Below are 13,162 nucleotides of genomic sequence, written 5' to 3'. Positions count from 1 at the left end.
TTTATTTATCAATAAAAGGCACATTATTTTATATCGTGTAAATCATTCTTAGATGTAATGATATATGTCCGTAGGATGGTAGAACCACGATGAGGGTATCAAGTATTTCAAATCTTGATAGTGAGAACCCTATGATCACATATGGTGGCCATTCTAGAAATGTTCATAACCCTAGTATTATTCTGACCAAGGATACAGATTATACGGTTAGGTTATCATAGTGTTAAACGATTTTGTCAAAAGACAGTGACTGATCTCACTTGTCAAGATTGTTTGCCTATAACTTAGTGGAACACATGGGTGCTTGTTGTAGGCAAGTTCACTGGACAGACCCACCAGAGGATTCTATATGGATGGTAACCCTAGTGTCTATGGAATGAATTTTCTAACGAATGGTGGTGCATGTGATCCTTAGACTTGAGATCACCAGAGCGCTTTGTGCACCGACTGGTGTAGTTTGACATCAGCCCAACATAGTTCTATTCAGAGCTATCAATACGGTAGTGATTGGCTACATCGAGGAGTGTATCAAGACTATGGTAGATTGACAAAGTATTCATCACTCTCGGGTATTGGAGAAGTTATCTCACGACGTAATTCAGTAAATGGCAATAACACCAAATATGTGGTCACAGTGGGATTGAGTCGTTGCTCAATCCAATTTATTATTCCGGTCATTGGTCTAGTAACTTAATACAAAGATATCGAGAATAATTGAGGTTGACATTGTTTCTACACCTCAGCCTCAATGAGGTAACATATGATGAAAGAATTTGATTGCATAGTAACCATATCGTTGATAGATAGCTATTTCACTGAATCCGAATATATCTGGTGGCCATGATGCCTTGCTAGGGGTCAATCTTGGTCTATGAGTAGTGAGACAATTAATTGATGTTAATCGCAATACTACTCACTACCAATATAATAAGGAGCCCACATGTAACACACTTAAAAGATAATTTCAGAATCAGTTTGTGAAAAGGGTATTTTCATCTTTTAGGACGAAATAGTATTTTGGTAATCTTACAGTGCAATTAAATTTGCTGAGGTTGTTGCTTATACTTAATTTTAATATTAAAATTAAAATTAGTGAGATTATATTTAAATATGTGTTCGCATATATTTAAATGAATTATTATAAATTATATATATATATTAATTGATTTTAATTATAGATAATAATTATGTAAAATTAAAATACCATGAAAGGGTGTTTGATTACAAGGATGGATTAATATGTGAATCCATGGCTATTCCCAATGGGATTAGGGTTTTAATTAAGTGGCACTATATAAGTGAAACTTTTTAAAAACAAACATAAGATTATTCAATAAAAATAAAACCGTAGCCACCTACCTTTCTCCCTCTCACGTTCTTATTCATTCAGTGGAGAAGAAAAATTATTTCTTCTTGATACTTGAAGTCATCAAGTGGATCTAGCAAATCCTTTTTTGGTTCTACGGATTATCTTCGTGTGGACGACGTGAGTGTGATTCTACTTTGAATCGAGAGCGAGATCAAATCAGAGACATTTGAAGGAGCCTCCAAACATATATAAATATTCTAATCCTTGAATGGATTTGTTTTTATATAGATTTGTTCGTTTACACTGGTTTCGTGTTAACATGTAAATACATTATAATCGTTGCTCGGATTTTTGGGTTTAGAGTAATGACAGATTCGATTTTGAAATTATTATTTCATTGTGTTTTTCCGCTGCGCGAATCTGATCATTTACTTATACGTGCGGTGACCAAAAATCTTGCCATAAGAAGGTATCATGCCCATCCTTTATACATGTGATAAAAAGACCTCTGCACCACTCCCGATTGAAGAGAATCTTCCTCCAAGACTAAGAAGCCTTGGAGGGAACACGAACATGCCAGAAGCAATGACCTCTTAAAATAACAGAATGAACCCAAGAAGACCAGATCATGGTCACTTAGACCTATATTGACAACTCCTCCTCAACAACTTTCTTCATCAACCTCAATGATATATCGTGTAATAATTGGTCAATATCACAAGTACTTCAACTTCCTCAATAACACCTTTAATTTTCCACAAGAACCGCTATCATGTCGTATCGGTTTGTCCATTACCAACCCAAATGCCAAAGGAAATATTTTCTCGTTCTCATTCTTGCATGTCAACATAAACAACTGACCCATGTGCTTTCCTTTCAAATGTGCGGCATCAATCACAATGATAAGTCTTATGTATCGTAATCCTCTGATAGCAGCCCCAAGTGCCATGAAGAACATTTGAAACCGGTTACCCCATCGACAATAATACCAATCACCGTCCCGAGATTAGTTCACACAAGCATATGATAATATGAAGGTAGTTTGGCAAGAGAATTCTCATGTGTTCCTCTCAGACAATTCAATGCCTACTCTTTTGCTCACCACACTTTGTTGTAGGGTATACTTAACTTCAATTCTTCGAGCACATCATCTTATATATACCGTGGTTCCTTCTGACCTTATCAAACTTAGGCAGTACATATAACCTAACTATTCTAGTAGAACCATTGCTATGATTAGTGAGTAGTTGATCTCTAGCATAAATATGCTGGCTTTTGCTCTTTCTAATCTCAAAAATATTGGTCAATTTCATCCTAAGTGCAACCACACGCCATTTACAATTATTTTGCAAACGGCCTCAAAACGGTTACTAGACCTTGTGACCTTATACTCAAATTTTTGTCGTAATTCAAATCGGTTCAATCCGTCTCTTATCTCATGTTTCTAATTGTAAACCATTCCAACCCAAATACCCTCATTGTTGTGGTAGAAGTGGCATCTAATGATAAGGCACTTGATGACGGAATGGGCACCCCAGGTGTATTACCACTATAAAGCCCTGTAACCATGGGTGTTGGTCTTGAACCAGATTGCGTAGGTCAAACAAAAGGATGTCAGGCATGTCAGTGTGACCATTGGAGACAGAGTAATGTTAGTTGGATCACCCATAGGGACTGTTTGAATCGGTGTTGTGATTTCAACTCCTCTATCATTATGCATATCTTACATCCCTGTTTTCAAATCATCCAACCCTGGAGCATTATCATACTCATACAGATAGAGATCACCTACATAACCATGTTCCACTTGCTCTGTCACCTCAAACCGATCAATAACTTCATTACCGACTCCTTCATTCATTATTGGGTTACATTTGTTATTATAAATGTGATTGCTACTGGAAATTGAGAAAAAGGGTACATTAGTCATTGTAACATGCAACGAAAGGTATTTGGTGGGCTCTTCCAATTTCATGTCAGTGAAAAATGCAAACTCTTTGTCATCATTGATTTCAAGGGGCTCATCATATCTATGAGTGACGTACTTCATGATCAGCTTCAACGTATATCAACTGTTGTCGATAAATAATTCTTCATGTAACAACTTGAGTAGGCCTTCATGGTTCAAATGTGAAGGTATTTGGCACTCCCACCATCCTTCACACTTTGCAAGAATTCGAGTTATGTCTCTCATTTCTCAGAAAAAAAAGAAAAAAAAAGAAATACAAAACACTTAGATTAGATTTCCTAAAATTTTAGAGCATGTCAAGTACTGGCCGAAATCGGCCGAATCCCAAGGTTTTGGAATCATTTTGCTAGAATTCATTAAGTGTAATGAATCAAATTTGGACCAACACCAACTATCAGGTTGATTCGGCTGAGTTTAGCTATAAATCCTTTTGTCCAACTAGTCTGTAAGGAAATATGGGATTTACGCAAGGAAATATAAAACAAAATTTTAATCTCAATGCTTATAAACCTAAGATTAGGGTTATGATTATATGTATTTAATTAGTAAATTCATACAAGGTTTAATGAACTTACTATCGTTGAAGGCTCCTTCACTTTAATTTATTCTTCCACAAATCAATCCAGGTGTAGGATTTCATGAACTCGTCCACATAAAGATGTCAAAGGATCAAAAAGGAAAAATCAATTGCTAGATTGATTTTAGAATTATGAAAATCAGATTTTCTTTTGGGGTTAGGGTTTAATATAAAATAATTTTAAACCTTTTCCCTTAATGAATAGCAATAGGTGGTAACCCTAGATTAAGTGGGTAATTTATACTCACTTAATTACTCTATAAAATTATTAAAAAGACCCTTATGATAAAATTACCAAAAGGTCCCTTTCACTGAAAACCCCTAAATCATCTCTCTCAACTCGATTTATAAAAGAGGATCAAAATTGTTTTTACTGATTCCAGATGTGATATCTAAGGTTGTGTTTGGTACACTTATCATACTCTATTCTATTTTACTATCCTATCCAATCTAGTGAAAAATGTGTTTGTTTTAATATTTTGACTATTCAATTCAAAGTCCAATCATATTCTATTTAACTCGAAACATTTAACAATTACCTTTTATAATAAAAGTTTATAAATTAACAAAAAAAAACCCTCACCCACCCAAGCCACTATCACTTGCCAACAGACACTATCGGAACGACACACGATCAGCTGGATCTGATTGGTCATACGTCTATCTTGCCTTTTTTGACTAGATCCACCGTGGATTTGGCCAAAAACGGCTAGATCGATGCCGTCATTGACGGCTAGATTCTGACCATAGATCTGACCTTTTCTAGCTAGATCCACGATGGATCTGGTCAAAAAAGGCAAGATCGTGCATGATTGGTAGATCCAACCAGTCGTGTGCCATTTTGGTGACTAACGGCCACCATCGTCTTTCGACAGTCGATTGGTTGAGTGGGGGCGTTTTTGTTAATTCATAAACTTTTATTATAGGGGGTGTTTAGCTAAATTAACAAATGTAGGGGGTTAAAAAATAATCTAAATATTTTTAGAAAATGTTCTCCAATAATGTACTAAACACATTCTCATAATCTTATCCTAAAATGTATTCAGAATAGGATTTTAGCAATTCTATTAAAAAAAGTGTACCAAACGTAGCCTAAAATTTTGAAAATAAGACAATTCACTCCATAAACCCTTGGAATATTAACCTTTGGAATTCAATATTCTTTTATGTGTGACTCGTAGGTTTTCAATCATGTTCACAGCAAATAGAATCTGATTTATTTACAATTAATCATCTATCTATTTACAGACCAATATTTGCCTCTAGCAAGGCAATTTGGCCACCCAAATGACAAGGAGTCAATGGAAGACATATATTTGTCAACAGTATAGTTACCGTGTAATTAAATCCCTTCAATATCTGTTATCTCATCAAGGCTGAAGCATATAGATAATATCTACCTATATATAAATTCATAAAATGTTCTTGTTTTTAATAAATCATCAGGAATAAAATAAAAATCTGGGGGGAAAATTTTTGATAAAGTTTCTTGCATAGTTTGTCCCCAATATTCAGGTTCAACAATGCAAATTGATTGAGTTACATCTTTCTCAATGTATTGAAAAGTAGGATTAATGTCTGTAGGTTTTGACGGAGAAGGTGAATAAGATGGTGGTATTGTAAGGGCTTGTTGGTAATTTCTTGGTGGAGATGAAGAAACAGATTCTTCATCGAGAAGAGTAAACCGGTTTGGTTGGGTGATAATGTTTTTCTGTTTATTGGGTTTTGAGGATCTTGATTATGAAGTTTTTGTTTGTGGGGTAATAGGTTGTTGAGGTGGTAGCATCGCATACAATGTTTTTGATTTTGGATTGTTTTTGGGTTTGATAGGAGTGCCCATCTTTTCCTCACTCTCACTCTTTCCTAATAGATCTGTGTCCTGAAAGTTGTTGTGATGAGAGAGACTATTAGAAAAACTTTTTGATTTTTGCATTTTATCAAAAATATAATTTTGAAACCTTTGAAATCTTAATGCAAAAAGTTGAAAACAAGTTTTTGTAAGGCAAGCATCCAAAATTTTGTGGTAATCGAGCCATTCTTTGGTAGGGACAATTTCTAAACTCTTTAATTTGGTAATAGTGTTTATCTTAGATATTGAAATGTTTTTTAACTTACTAATATCTTTTATTAATGGAGGATTAACAAATTCAAATGTTACTTCTTGTCCTAAAATATTTGTAGTAATTCCTTTATTATTTACTGTAAAAGGGTAAATTTGAGTAATAAAAGGTGTGCCTAATATAACGTCTTGATCTAAATCTTTTGCTAAAATAAAGGTATTTTTAATACAAAAATTTTGTATACAAACATGAGCATTAGATAATTTATAATTAATGTTTAATTGTTGACCATTTGCTCCATATAATCTCTCTTTTGTTTTCTCATAATATTTGGTTGGAATTAATCCTTCTCTTTATACTTTTTGGTTGCTCCAGTGTCTACTAAAGCTTGTGTAATAATATCTAATTCGTATAATATTGATCCTATGTAAACATGCCATTTTTGAAATTGAATTCTAGAAATTTCATTAATAAATGTCTTCTTAGTTTCTTTAATCGTAATCCTAATTTTGAGTGTGATGGTTGTCCACAGTTTCTTTGGAGCTTTTAAACATAATAAATCTGTCTTGATTTCATATTATCGTTTTGTAATTCTTTAACTTGATTTTTCATAATATTGATTTCTTCTTGTAAATCACTTAAAGTAACTTGTGTTGTTTGTCAAATCTTTTAATATGTCTTTTAAGTTATAAGAATCTACATCTTTTTGTTTTTCTTCTGATAAAATTAATTTTTTAAGTTTTAATAAATATTCTCATTTAATGTCTTTATCCTGAATTTTGTCAATAATTTCAATAAAATTCTTTGATTTGTGATAACGTTTATTGACTTAGGTCTGATGTTGATATCATATTTATTGATTCATTGCACAGTAACAATGCCCCATGCAATCCAATCATCAGAGTCTTGTGACGACTCACTCATTGATTCAGAAGAATTTTCTTGAATTTGATAAATCATATCTTCATTATCGTATTGTAACAAGATTCTTCTTCAGAGTCTGTTTGAATAATTTTTAATAATTGTTGTTTTAATTCTGAATCTATTTCTAATTTTTAATTTGATTTTTCATAGGACACTTAGTTGCATAATGACCTTGTTATTTACACTTCCAACATGTGATAGGTTTTTTGGATATTTTCTTGTTAGAGGATTTTTTCTTTTTATAAGGTTTATCATAGTTTTTGTTCGTATCTATAATCTCTTCTGTAATAAGGTTTTCTATATTGTTTTTTGTTTTTTTATCTTTTTGTACTTAATAGAGGGGGGTAATATTTTTTCATAACCATATTGACTACAAAATCCACTTAATTCTGTTTTCTTATGTTTTAATTCATTTTTTAATTTAGCCTTTAATTTTAAATCAGTGCAATTATCAAAGCTTCGTTGTTAATAAAACTAATTAAATCTCCATATGTTAAGTCTTCATAGGTATATTCCATCATATTTTTTGTATAATGCATTCTGACAGTTTGACTAAATATCTAGGTACCATCTAGAAACCTTTCTTTCCAATAGGGTTTCCTACAGTCTGTTCTTGTGAATACTTTTTGTAAAAACATATCCTTGTACCATCTAAAATCTGTCATGGTTGGACATCTTAAGTTTGATAATATTTCTTGTGATTTTTTTTGAAAGCTTGTTGGGTCTCCTACAAAGTTTTTGTTATTGCATAAATTAATGTAGCTACAGCGTCTTCTTCTTCTTGTTCATATTCTACTTGACGAGTACCTTCTACTTTGACTTTCCTAGTCTTTTTTGTTGCGTGTAATATTTGATGTTATGTGATTCTGTAAACCATTATCCCACCAATTTTTACATTCCCGTAATCCTAAGACTAATATTTTGCTATTTGATGATCAGTGTTGTCATGTGATTATGAGTTAATGCTGCCACAGTCATTTCTTGTAAAATATTTAATATTTGATGTTCAGCTACTCCGTCTATATTCCATTCATCTATTCATGTTCCAGTGTAGGAAGATCTTGCTAGTTGTGTTATATCTTCAAAATGCATATCTGGCAAAGAAGGTCTTGGATAATAGTTTCGGTTTTAGCATTTCATTATTTTTCTCATTTTATTAATAGTAAGTTTTGAAAATTTTGATTTAATTCTTATTTGTCGGATTTTGTAAGGACATTAATGTTTGATTTGGAGGATGATAATTCACTAGTTTTTTACTAATATTTCTAGAATAGTGTTGTGATGATTGAATTTAATAATTTCCTCTTTTGGAATGTCAAAGGGTTCAAAAAATGGTTTAACATATTTTTGTGAATAAAGGGGTGAGTTGATGTTGAATTTCCTAAAGGTGTTGAATTTCCTAAATTTTCTACTATCTCCTTCCCAGGGCTTTTGAAATTTTTGTGATATGTGGTAGTATTATCTTCTATTCTATTCATTTGTTGACTAATGGTGTGAGAATTTGATTAGAGTAATTTTTGATGTTGAATATTTTTAATGTCTCTTAAAGTTGGTTGTTTTTTTCATCATCAATTCTATTAATTATTTTAATGGTGATGCTATTATTTCTGCTTGTTGATGTTCTATTTTAATTTCTTCTAAAGGTGGATGACAGATGTAATAATTTTATTTGTTGATGTTTGCCAATTTTTTGTCGCATTAGTGGTAACAAAAATAGTTTTCTTTTCACTTAAATCGTATACATTTTCTATTTTCTAACCAATTAAAGAATAAATATTTTGTTTTAATTTTTCTTGTGTATTGTACCATTCAGATCTAAGAGTATTTTGTTCTTCGGGATTAAATTTTGTAAAGAATATTTGTCTTTTTTCTTATTAAATTTTGTAGGAATTCTTGTTTTAATAATTCTTTGTTAATTTCAAAGGTTTTTGTTTATTGTGTGATTTGACTATAGTTTCCTAATACTTCTGATTGGGTGGTGAACTAGCGACTTGATGTGTTTTCATACGCAGTTTGGTATAGGAGGGGAATAATTTACTCATACTAATTACTAGTTGAAGTTGTTGACGAAGGGCTAGGTGTTGTAATTCTTCAATCCTAGGTTGTGATGATTTTTGTTAGCAATTATGGGTTGATTTTGTTCTAAGGGAGTTTCTCTAAATTTTAATCTATTTGTGCCATCTGGTTCTTGTATTATTTGTTGTATCTCAGAATCATTTTGATCATGTAAGATTTTGGAGGGCATAATTTTTCTAATTTCCAATCTGTTTGTTTAATAATTCTTCCCAAGCTAATCGTTTTGGTGTAAAAGTTTTTATGTTTTGTTTTATCAGCTTCCATTCAACGTGTTGTCCTGGTGGACATCCTAATGGCTCTTGGACTTATTGTGGTATTCATAACTTTAATAAATTCTATATATTAATGCTAGTGGTTTGGGCTTTATCTTGATAAGTAAGATTAGAAGCTTTTAAATTAATAGTTAATGCAGACAGTATTGTGGGATCATGTAATCCTACTGTAAAGTTTGGATAACAATCAAAATAAACAGGACCACTTTCTAAATTAGAATTTAATACTGCTAATAAAGAGTTATTGAAGTTTAAATTTCTTGCGTCTCTTAATATTACTAATATTGGAATGTTTTGTCCTAATCTAAATAATGGTTTTACTGCTACTTGTACTAATCCTATGTGTAAAAATTTATAGTTGTTTTGTCTATGTCTATGTATTGCTTCTTCAGAAAGAAGTTGAATTTCTTCAATCTTTTCTTCGGTTATCATTATTGTGTCTTCTGTTGTTTTAATAGAGTAATCTGACATAAATTCAAAACTACCTATTTGATATATTGTGTCTTTTTTAACTGGTGGTATGTTCCAATTATGTAAGTGTTGATCTATTTTTGCCATATTAATCTCTTGAGTGTTAATAGATTTCATTAATTCTTGATTATTATTAGTGTTTTGTTGTTGATTATTAATTCTAATAGCATTACTGCTACTATTATCATCTCGCTTACTGTTACTTCCTAATCTCCTTAAGAAATTAGACATCTCTAAAATAATTCTAACCTAAAAGTTCTAGTTTCTCTCCTAGATCACGGGACCACCAAGGTACGGGACTACCTCCAGGACCACCTAACATGGCTGACCAATGGTTAACAGGCTGACCAACGCATCCTCCAGGCTGACCAAGCGTAACCTAGAATCAATTCTAGAGTTCTTCTAGATTAAAACTTTCTAGATTTATCTAACCCTTAATTCAATCAAGTGTGAACAGTGCATAGATGAACAGTAATCTACAGCAACTGCTATAGTGCATGAACAGTAATAGTGAATATTGATAAACAGTAATAGTGAATAGTGATGAACAGTAATATCTTGTGAACAGTAATCACTACAGTACTACGTTATGGATGTTGTTTTGTGCGGTTTTTAATTTCTAATCACTACTTCTATTGACACAACTTGGCTCTAATACCATATAAAGCAGGATCGTTAAAATAAAAGCGGATGAATAAAAGCATGTAATCAAAACATGTGATAAATAAAAGAAATAGTACTTGACTTGAAATAATTAATGTAATAGACTTGAATAGTGTAAAGACTTTGAAAAGAAATAATGGCAAAACTTACCAGTATTGATGAGAAAGTTGCTGAAGAAACTTTTGTTGAAGATAATTTGTACAAAAGTTTTGCTTCTTCAAAACTAAACTCTAAAATGCTAAATCTAACACTCTACCAAAACAAAAGAAGTAATACATATTTATATACAAACGATCGGATTTCAAAAGTATTTGAATCCGTTCTATTAATACATTATAGAGAAAGGATAAAGTTGTTGATAAGTGATGAGCTGTCTTGGATATGTGTCTTGAATTATTGAGGATTTGCTCTGAAAATGGCAGACAAAGCGATAATGTTCATTAAAGATTATCTTGAAAATCTTGCTTGTTGTCAGAGGAGCTTGACAATTGCAACTTGCAAACTTTGGAGTCTTGAAATTTGTAATTCTTGCAGAAGCCACGTGATGAAGGCTAGCTTGAAAAATCTTAAAAAAGTCAGGTTATCTTGAAAAGCATTTATTGCTGCAGGAAAGTGATGCATGGTAAAAGTCTTTATTGAAACTCTTCTTGATAAGTGTTGTAGAGAAGCTGGATAAATCTTGAGGATCTGCCGAAAGTGTTGAAAAATGATGCTGAGGCATTAACCTTTATTGAAGTCATAATTGATCTGGTTTTGGAACATGACAAAATATTCATCCTCATCTTGATCACTCGGTGATTTGGTGCTGTCCGAGTCTGCTTTTTGAGATGTTGAAGATCCAATAGCCATAATAATTTTGTCCATATCTTAAGGGTTTTGACATTGAGCCAACTCAGCAAGAAGTCTTGATTTTTGCGTTAAAAATGTTGATTGTTGTTGAGGCTGACATAATTGTGGATGTTGAGAGATCCACATCTGCATAGCTGGTGGACTGATATTTTGGATGGAAAAACTAGGCCACCATTTAATAAGAAATTTTCTTTGTAATTCTCGGAATTTTGGAGGAGGAGGAGTAGTGATATGAAATTGCCAACTCATTATCCATGCAATTAAAAAATTGCTAGAAAAAGCTAGCAAAGAGTCTTCACTATTGTTGAAATTTGTAATCAAAGCATGCAATAAATAAAAGAAATAGTAATTGACTTGAAATAATTAATGTAATAGACTTGAATAGAGTAAAGACTTTGAAAAGAAATAATGGCAAAACTTACGAGTGTTGATGAGAGAGTTGCTGAAGAAACTTTTATTGAAGATAATTTGTACAAAAGTTTTGCTCCCTCAAAACCAAACTCTAAAGTTCTAAATTCAACACTCTCATATAAAGTAGGATCGTTAAAATAAAAGTGGATGAATAAAAGCATGTAATCAAAGCATGTAATAAATAAAAGAAATAGTAATTGACTTGAAATAATTAATGTAATAGACTTGAATAGTGTAAAGACTTTGAAAAGAAATAATGGCAAAACTTACGAGTGTTGATGAGAGAGTTGCTGAAGAAACTTTTATTGAAGATAATTTGTACAAAAGTTTTGCTTCCTCAAAACTAAACTCTAAAATTCTAACTTCAACACTCTGCCGAAACAAAAGAAGTAATACATATTTATAATACAAACGATCGGATTTCAAATGTATTTGAATCCGTTATATTAATACATTACAGACAAAAGATAAAGTTGTTGATAAGTGATGGGCTGTCTTGGATACGTGTCTTGAATTATTGAGGATCTGCTCTGAAAATGGCAGATAAAGCGATAATGTTCATTAAAGGTTATCTTGAAAATCTTGCTTGTTGTCAGAGGAGCTTGATAATTGCAACTTGTAAACTTTGAAGTCTTGAAATTTATAATTCTTGCAGAAGCCACGTGATGAAGGCTAGCTTGAAAATCTTGAAAAAGTCAGGTTATCTTGAAAAACATTTATTGCTGCAGGAAAATGATGCTTGGTAAAAGTCTTTATTGAAACTCTTCTTGACAGGTGTTGTAGAGACGCCACGTGAAAGGATTATCTTGAAGAAGTTTTAATGTTTTGGAAAACTTTAAATTTTGCAAAAAAATCTTGACTAATTTGCTTCTTGCCAAGAGATAAAGTCGGCTGGAGAAAAATCCTGTCAGCGCCGAAACTTTTGAATCTTGAGATTTGTTACTGCCACATGATGAAAACTTGAAATTCTTCACAAAGATAGTCTTGAAAAGTCTTGCAAATGATGAAAATTGGACAAAAACAATGCTGAGTCATTGTCTCTTAATCATCTTCAAAGTGAGAATCCTCAAATTGAGAATCTTGAGAATCGCCCGAAAGAAAATTATCCGAGTCACTATCTTCATGGTTTTGAGAATTGTCTCGAACTTGAGAATTTAATAACTCATTTTCACTTTCATAATCTTCAGATTCAACTAATTCAGCGGCCTCTTCAGCTGTGACTAATTGTTGAATATAATTATTATTTTCTGATGTAGACGTTGAGGGTTTATTAAAAAGAGAAGAAGCCCAATTACTAAATGGTTCTTGTGGATGTTTATCCTTATATTTAATGAAGACATTTTTGGTAAGAATTTCGGTTTCAAGAATAATTTTGTTAATTGCTTTTGAAGAAAAGGATAAGGCTTCGGCTAATTGAATTGGTGTTGGATTTTTAAGATATTGAGATAATGCCAAAAAATCATCAATATGGGAATCATGAAGAATTCTTTGCCAAATATCATTTGAAAAAGATCTTTTGAAATTTTCTGTGATTGTTTTCTTTGAGAAAGATGATGGTTTTGGACAATAGTAAAAACATTT

This window comes from Pistacia vera, unplaced genomic scaffold, assembly GCF_008641045.1.
Source record: "Pistacia vera cultivar Batoury unplaced genomic scaffold, PisVer_v2 Contig437, whole genome shotgun sequence".
NCBI classification, from domain to species: domain Eukaryota; kingdom Viridiplantae; phylum Streptophyta; class Magnoliopsida; order Sapindales; family Anacardiaceae; genus Pistacia; species Pistacia vera.
This window is presented reverse-complemented; position numbering follows the sequence as displayed.